This window comes from Physcomitrium patens, chromosome 5 (assembly GCF_059467195.1).
Source record: "Physcomitrium patens ecotype Gransden chromosome 5, ASM5946719v1, whole genome shotgun sequence".
Taxonomy (NCBI): domain Eukaryota; kingdom Viridiplantae; phylum Streptophyta; class Bryopsida; order Funariales; family Funariaceae; genus Physcomitrium; species Physcomitrium patens.
Window position 1 is genome coordinate 14,913,502 of NC_143414.1, and position 10,131 is coordinate 14,923,632.

The window sequence follows — 10,131 nt, forward strand, 5'->3', positions numbered from 1 at the left end:
TTGGACATATTTATTTTTCTTAGATTTTTTAAATTTAAATGCTTTCAATAGTAAAATATATCATATTATCTCACAATTACATTTATGTAGATAAAACACCTCTGAAAAAGAAATGATTGAAAAAATTCTCTCTATATTTCTTCCTACATTTGTTGTGCTTCTACAATAATATAAGAATATGAAAGTTTAGAATCATCATGATTTCATGTCCTATCTACTTCTTGTGGAGAAACAAAACGAGCTACTCTTACGTAAAGCAAAAGTTTATCCTATTGGAACCATGGTTCTAGAATCTCATGCACTTAATATTCCAAAGTCTAAAAATAAATTATACAAACATAGAAAAAATACTTATAAGTACCAAGTCAGTCATGGTCATGACCATTTCCATCCATATGGAAAGAATAAACGTTCTACAACTAATTACAGTAGAAAACAAAAATCATAGATGCGTTCTTACTATAAATGTGAAATGATTGGATATTTGGCACATATATGCTGTATTTCAAAATACTTTGTTAAAATATTCCAAAAAAATAAAAAACTTTGAATTGAGGCTTGTCAAGTTCATACTATAGATGTGTCCATGGATTTAATTGGTGTTGATGATTTAGAGGCTTATATGAATGACAAAACTTCTAATAATGAGTCAAATAATGTGCTCATTGATTTTACAACAACACATACTATCTTGTGGAATAGAAAATTTTTTATTGAAAAATTTTCAACCTTAAAAACTAAAAATTTGATAACTATGGCCAAAACAAATGCATTTTTTTTCAAAAAAGAATAGCAATAGTAAAATTACTTGGAGGCTCTATCATAAAATGTAAACATACAATGTTTGCACCCAGAGTACATTGGAGTCTGATCAACTACAAAAATGTATGTGTTAATAGTTATCACCTCTCAATTGCAATTCTAGATAGATGAGAGATTTTGGTTCTTGAAAAAAATCATAAAGTTGTAAAAAAAATCTTTGTTGCAACAAATGGTTTATATAGGATTATAATTTAGCTTCCTATTATATTTAATTTTACATCATCTATCATAGAGAGTCATGTTTCTCTTTGGCATGGACGATTGAGACATGTAGGATCTATATTATTTCAAAAAATAATTCCATGTATAACTCGACATAATTTAAGACCTAAAGATGTAAATTCTATAGAATTATGTTATATATAACTACAAGGTAAGATGATTGCTCAGCCTTTGATTTTGAAACTCCTACAATAGTTACTACCAATGCTTCAAAGGTTGCATGGTCATATTTGTGGTCCTATTAATCCAATATTTGGATGATTTTGTTATTTTTTCGTCCTTATTGATGCATTAGACAAACAATCACATATTTCATTTTTATCAATCTAAAATATGGTATTTGGTAATCTTATATCTATGCTTATTTGTTTTTGAGGATATTTTCTTGATTATCCTATCAAAACATTGCGTATGGACAATGCAAAAGAATTTGCATAAAAGTCCTTTGAAGACTATTGTATTCCAACAAGGATTGAATTGAAATATTGTGTTCTATATGAACATACTCAAAATAGACTTACAGAGTCATTTATAAAGCATATACAACTCATTACTTGGCCACTCCTTCTTCAAAAAAATTTACTTACATCTATGTGAAGTCATGCAGTTTTGCATGTTATAGCATTAATATGCTTCCATCTTTCTTTTCTTAAAATTATTACACCACAAGAGTTCATTTTATGTTATATTCCAAATATATCTCACCTACAGATATTTACTTGTCATGCTTAGATTCTAATATTAGAACTTCAATAGCATATCATTGGAACTCATCAACAAAAAGGCATATACATTGGTTTTAATTCATTAAGTATTATTTGTATTATTGATCCATCAATTAGCACATTATTACGTGCATGTTTTCAAAATTGCCATTTTGAAAGGAACTTATTCTCATCTCTTTAAGGAGGATGTGAGGCCAAATTTCACCACTTGATGAAACCTATGCCACACAACAAGTCCAAGAGGTAGAATTGGAGAGCTCCCAATTGTGTAATTGTTAGATTAATTTAAATCTTTATATTAAAAATTTAATTAGTTTTAGGCCTTCCAAGCAATGGTTACCAACATTAAATTAACATGTTAAATGAAATTTACTATGAAAACATAATAAAAATAATTAACTAAGTTATTACTATTAATTGACCATAAGAATAAAAACTTAAGTTTGAGTTAAAAGTTAAGTTAAAAGTTAAGTTAAAAAAAGTTAAAATTAAAAATTAAGATTAAAAGGTTAAATTAAAAGTTAAAATTAAAAGGTTAAGTTAAAGTTAAAATAAACAAGTTGAGTAAAAAAATTAAGTTAAAAGTTAAGATTAAAGGTTAAGTAAAAAGTTAAAATTAAAAGTTTAGTTTAAAAGTTATAGTTAAAAATTAAAGTCAAAAATTAAACTGAGAATATTAAAGGTTAAAAGTTAAACTTAAAATTTATTAGCCAAAAAGTAAAATGTGGAGCTTACAATTCACTATGAAGATGATAGTAAAAATAAAGTGACAGAGGTGAAAGCGAAGGTACCTTGACAACACCTACGAATTGAAGGCAGCAACCCCCCTCTACTCCAAAATTTGCCAAAATTTGTAATTGGCTTCAATTTGAATGATTCTTAGCTTGTTGCAAGGCTGATTTGAAGATTCTTTTGATCCAACAACCTTCGTTGCAATCTAATGATCCAATCGTGAGAATTCCTCCTTTTAAGTTGAGTGATCCAAACTACCATGATGACTAACCCTCTTCACTTAGAAATTCACTAAAAATTTAGATTGTCTACAAATTCACCAAAACTTGTGCCTTTCAGAGCTTACCTTATAAATCTTGATGCTTTCAAAATTTCAAATAAATCCAATCACGAGGCACTGAGAAATGCATTTCCAAACTCGATTGATTCAAACTGCAAAGGCAGTCGACTCCCTAAAATTAAAAAATTCACCAAAAATTCCTTCTTACTCCAAATCAAGCAAATCTTATCTTGTTGGAGAGCTAACAACAAAAGCTACAACTATTTGAAATCTCACATTGAGACAACAGAAATTGAGTGACTGATTGAAGAAAATCCGAGGCCCTTGAAACCCTTGGTGTATTTGGAAGGCCAAGGAGATATCTACCTCAATGAAACATATTTTAAAACTTAATGACCATCCTTCACAATGAAAAATCCATACATACACAATCACAAGGTTCAAAATGAGAATTAAAATCTAAATTAAATTAAGATTAGGATTTTGGCCAAATTTTGGCATAGTTGTACCCTTCATCCAAAAGAGGAGAGAGAGAGGGCTTGGAAAACCAAGCCTCTCTTATACAATTGAGTGGAGGCTCGTAGAAGGGTGGCTACATCTCCACCCTTGATTTTTAAGTTCCCTAATCTAGATCTACGGCCTTCATTCTTCCAAGAGCCAATCTCTTTACCAAGGCTGATGGCTCTTGTAAGTGGTCAAGAAAGCATTTTTTTTGTAAATATAACTTCACTATTGTATTCAAAATACCTTTTTAAGCTAAGATCAACTACTCACATGCCTCAATCCAAGCTCAATTATAATTTTCATGGAAGTTTTTACTTACAAGGATCTTGGCAATTTTTGTGAAATTCTTCAAAATGAGAATTTCATTGCTTCTCTTGTAATTTGAAGGAGAGGTTGCTGATCTTGTTTTCTTCACTCCACGAGATAAATCCGGTGCCACCATTACATTAAAAAGGCTCCCATTAAGTAAAAGAACCACCATGCCGCTTGAATTTGTGGAATTTGGAGGAAAATCCAAAATTACCATTGCTAACTTCCCTAAATGTTTTAGAGAATTATAATTCCAACTCCTAAATCATGTGAATGATCATAGATGCATTCATAGGCTTTTAGTCAACCCTTATAGTAATGACTAACAACCTCTAAATTATTAAACTAATTAAGTTGCTATTCTAATTTTCTAACTCTTATCACTTTAGTTCTAATTAATTTAATTCAAGGAATTAGACTATGATTTATACCATCAAGGTTTGTAATCCTAAAAATTCTATAAAACTAAATTTCACTTATATAAATCCTAATCTAACATGTTTAATTATCATAAAATAGGAAAATAACAAAAATTTAAATTTTAGAGTATAATTGAGAGCTCAGAGAGGAATATTTAATCAACAAAGAAATATAACACTTACATTTAAAGCACTAGAAACATCTTTATAATGAATCTTAATCCTATAATAACTTTGGTTGAAGTTGAAGTTGTCAAGATTTTGTATCTAAAATAGGTTGTAAATAAAATACTTGATAGCTTCAATAATATGCCTTGAATTATAAGAATTTTAATTAATGAGGCTCAAAATGAACCTGCTTAGATTGCAATACTACTAATTAATATATTTTAAGTTAAAATATTAACATTTAAAAGGACTTGTGGACCAGATAAGCAACCACAAAAGAAAAAAGTTGTAATAGATGGTGATTTTAATATTATTTTTGTAAAAGTTCCTATTAAACCTATGAAACTATCAATTAATGACAATATTCCCATGCACATTATATCTTCACCTCATGCAATAGAAAATCTTGAAATTAGAAGGAATAAAATCAATATGAGTATAAAATTATCTGTTTTATATTGTGCTATAAATAATCATTGGGATAGACCATCTATTATAATAGATGAATCATTTGTATTCATAATTGGAGAAGCTCTTTCTTACAATAAATGCAATCTTAAACCTCAAAACATCTAGGAAACGATCCATTGCTCTGACTAGTTAAAATGGAAAACTGCCATCAAATAGTAGTATACTTCTTTGTATAAAAAAAAAAGTCTTTAGTCAAATTATAGATACTCTTACTTCTTGTCGCGTGGAATATAAGATGGTATTAGTATGCAAGCAAGATGCTAAGGATCAAATAACCTGCTATAAAGCTTGTCTTGTTGCCTAAGGATTTATTCAATAGTTTGACATTGATTATAAATCCACATATTTTTCAATCATGGATTCAACTATATTCTAATATATTATTGGAATGGTAGTTCATGCCACCCTTGTGATGTGTCTCATAGATGTGATAACTACATATTTATATGGTTCTCTTTATTCAAATATTTATATGAAAGTTCTACCTGATTTGGAAATAATAATTCTAAATGCATATGCTCCAAGATAATATTGTGGTATTAAATTATAGAAGACCTTATATGGTCTAAAAAACTTTGAATGCATGTAGTATCAATGTTTCTATGATTATTTAATTATAAATAATTTTGTAAGTGATCTACTAATTCTTTATTTATTTATCAAATAAGATAAAATTGGTTTTGTGATCATCATTATATATATATTGATGATCTTAACCTAGAGGATATTAGATCTCTATGTGCTGTAGCTATTAACCTACTTATCTATGAGTTTGAGATGAAAATGCTAAGAAAAAAAACTTTTTGTATTGGTCTTCAAATTATGCATCTTATAGATGGTAGCATTTTTTTTCTATCAGCTAATGTATATTAGACAAATCTTATGGAGATTCAATATGATTGATGCTTATCCATTGTCAATACCAATGATTGGGCGTGGTAATAATAGTCATGATCCATAGCGTTCATGTGAGGAAGAAGAGGAAATATTTAGAGAGCAATATCCATACCTTATAGCAATTAGAGCACTTTTATATTTAGCCACATCTATAAGATCCAATATTACATTTGTAATTAGTGTTCTTACAAGACATAGTACAGATTCAACACTTCAATATTGGAATGGCGTCAAATATTTACTATATTATTTAAAAGGCATTGAAGATTTAAAATTATACTACACACAATCTGTAAACTCAAAATTGATTGGATATTTTAATGCAAGATATAAATCTGATATTGTAACAATCAAATTTCAAGTAGGCTATGTATTCTTAAGACATGGAATTATAATATCATAAAAATCAGTGAAACAAACTATAATTGCAACTGCATCCAACCATACAAAAATTATTGCCTTACATAAAGCATGTTAAGAATATATTTGGTTGTAATTATTTGATAAATTCATTCAAACAACTTGTAGATATTTATATGATGATTCTTGAACTATCTTATATAAAGATAATAGCACTTATGTTACATAGATAGAAGTTGGTTTCATTAAAGGTGATAGGACAAAGTATATTGATCCAAAGTATTTTAGTTATATCCATGACTTGGTTAATAATCAAATACTTAAGATCAAAAAAATTGAATCTGTAAATAATCTTGTTGATCTCTTCACCAAAGCTCTCTCTTTGTGCAACCATCACCAACTTACTTATGGCATTGGTATGTCGCAACTTACTTTTCTTGAGCAAGAAAGTTAATAAATTCTTCAAAAAATGTTGTATTCTTTTTCCTTCATCTATGATTTTGTCTTTACATATAATAAAATTTTCTTAAATAAGATTTTATTGAAGTAGCAATTATTGATCTTACAAGATTACAAAAAATTATAGATCATAATTCTATGCATATAAATATTATGACAAGCAAGGAGGACTGTTGAGAGCATTAAATGTAGCTGGCGCTCTCCATGCTATTTACTACAGTCTAAAGTAAATATTGTAGCTATAGTATTTCAAATGTAGTAGAGAGAAATTGTTTATCTTTTTTCTTTCTCTTTGTATAAGAGAGATAATCCTATGAATATAGTCAATTCTTGTATATGTGTGTGTTTTTATATGTAAGTGCATATTACTTCTAGCTACTCTTGTCTCTCTCTCTAAAACATTTTCAATAATTATTAGCTCAAACATGCTTCAATAGAAGGTTCTTTAAGAATGCTTTTCTAATACTACAAGGATCATTAATGAAAAATACTTTTAGTTTTGCCCTAGTGTAAGCACTGAGTATTTGATAATACACAACTTATTATTCTTTAGTCAAAAGTGTGTTTTTATTTTGCGCTTGCATATGTATTTGAATAGTCTTATATAGTTATTTTGTAATCAAAAAATAACTCTATAGACTATCAAAATTTATCATAGGCTCATAGAAATTAAATTTTGTGAGACTTTTATAAAAAAATGGAATTCTTTGGGTATTAATGCAAGTACAAAGTTTTCCACCTCCCTATTTATGGACTACTCATATCTTTGGTTTTGCAAAAGATATGAGAAATTGTCTAAAAGACTTTACTTATTATTGGTCCAAAGAATTGTTGTATCATTAAGAATGTAATACATCAAAATAACTACAAAAAGATTTTGCAATTGGCCGCTTGTCTTTATGACCATTGCTTCTTAAAGGAATTACTCTCATTTCTTGTCCATATTGTAAAGGCCAAGAGCTACACCTCCAATCTTATAAATATATTATAAACATAACAATCTTTTATTTGTAGAATATCAAATAAAATTATTTCTTGTATAATTTTAATAAGCTTTTGAAAGAAATATCATTTGTTAGTAAAAAAATTCACAAAATACATCCATTTAATTATTAGAGCTTGTTTTTTCAATTTTTATGACTTGATTCTAGTATTTCAAGTAAATCGTCTTAGAAACTTTGTATAGGAAATTTCTCTAGTTTCAAGCATTATCCTATTTATTTCAAAATATTCTTTTATCATCATTTTTTATAATTGGTCTAAATTTAGAATTAGCTAAGATTCTTATTTGTATTGAATAACATAATATATTGATCTAGTAAGTTCATTTACAATTGCATGATATATAGAGATCTATTATACATTTTGAAGTTGAAAAAATGTCATACCACTTCAAATAATGAGACATATTGGACATCAAAAAATCCATTGATTTTATTATTCTTGAAGTTAATAGTCACTTGATCATGACCTTTGTAAATATACTTAAATAAATAATATACTACTTGGATCATAGAACATATTTTAACATTAATATAAGCATTGAATTTGGTAGCCAAGTATATGTTATAAAAGACAATCATTTGATTATTCATAATAAATCCATTTCTTGCAACATAAGTTCTTTATTTATCTCAACATCAATAAATTATATATCTATCTTCATTACATTTTGTTTTTGAATTGAATACTTATATCTTTTTTCAATACAACATGATTTATGGACCATACAACTAATTATAGTTTCAAATGCTTTTAGATGCAAAAGATGGTCTAGTAGTTCAATTGATACTAAAGAGTCAAAATCTTCTAGCATTCTCAACTTACAATGTTTCTTCAATATGATCAAAATATAGATATGTGAGAGATCTTGTTTTTGGAACTCAAATGCTCACAACTTAGCCACAAATTCACCAAATGCTCCTTCTTTTATATCATTAAGAGAGTATTTAATTTTAATTAAAAGATTAAATTAATAAGATTAGATTGATCTTCGATGGTATGGCCTTCTAAGATTTTTGCCTCAATTTTGGACCCCTTTAAATTATACATGAAAGTAATAAAAAAATCTATTTTTTAAATGTACATACTTTAGCCATTATATCTTAATATGGTTTTATCATTTGACTTGACCCTTCTACAAATAATAAAGGCAAAATGAACTTCCAACCAACTTGTATTGCATATGTATCACTAGCATACACACCATCTTTAAGCCCATAATATCAATTGGACTGTAAAATCTTTTGGTTTTCACAAACAAACCTAAGCTGCTTTTTCTTGATACATATATAAAAATCAACCATATATTGCTGAAAAAGCTTGATATGCCACAAGATTCATGTTTTATTTGTATGCATCTACAACATATAAGTATAGAATTGCATTTATATTACATGCCTTGAATTATTTCTAATAACAACCTTATCTTTGTTAATATTCACAAATATATTTTTACTCTACATAAATCTATACAATGGTATGTTTAAATTCTATCCAATTTCTTCTTGTGGAAACAAAAGCATATAATAAAGCAATTAATATGATGGATGTAAAGCGCTTATACATGTTAAGCCACCTCTATTTAGTAACTTTAGGACTATGTTCCTTTCATGTATGCTTCTATCATTCATATCACCAACTATGATCCCTCCAACATCATCTATTGTCAATGTGTTGTAATGTTGGACATTTTGTTGCCAAAGTACAATTATCTGGATTTAAAGATTTTCAGCAATGGTCTATATGTGCGTACTTGTACTAACAAAGAGATGCACATATAAATTAAAAATAAATAATATCTTTTGTAGTGCCAATATAATATTATGTTATATACCTTGAAAATAAGCCACTCTATTTTCCAACTCTATTCTTGGATTAAAAGTATAGAGTTGCACTAACTTAGAAATCTCTTCATTAACATAGAATAGTCTACCTATTTAGTGGTACAATTCTTCCTAAATGTAGTTATTCCCTTGGACAAGACAATAGTTAATTTTTGCTCTAAAAATGTCAATGCTAATGCATTGTTATATCCTTGAATATTGTCTTAAAATGACCTTGACTTGCAATCAATACTTTTTAAAAGGCTATGCAAAAGCTTTGAGGGGAGCATTAATTGGTGGAAGAGTCACTTTCTTGTTAATAAAATATATAATCAAGCATATAACTTGTTTTTTTATCATTGATTACTAGCATTGAATTAAAGAAAATATGAATTATATAATAATACACAAATATTACAAGATTAGAATAAGTATTAACTTAAATTTTTTTGAAGCGAGTTAAAATTCCTTGTGATAGATAATAATTAGAAGATACAATAATATAATTTATTGCTTAATGGTGCAAATGTTGTGCTTTAAGAAGCCATTCTTGTTACTAAGGATTTGTCAAAATTTTAGAAATTTCTACAAGTCTTATACATCTTGGATTTTAAAAAGTTTTCATAAGTAAGCATCCTTTGGCAAGGCTCACAAGGATGAATAAGCTTTTCTTGTCTAACTAAACCACTAAGTTTTTTCTTATATATATATATATATATATATATATATATTGATACTAGTTTCTACTTTCATCTCTTTGCATATATATATATATATATATATATATATGTTTCTCTTCTTATTCTATACCTTTGTTTTTTCTCAGATGCATCAAATAGGTTTTTTTAACAATTCCTTCTCAATAGTGGTGCTTTTTGTTCCTTCTCAAATATGCTTTCATGGAAATTCTTGTTTTTTAAAGAACTAATTCATTTCCA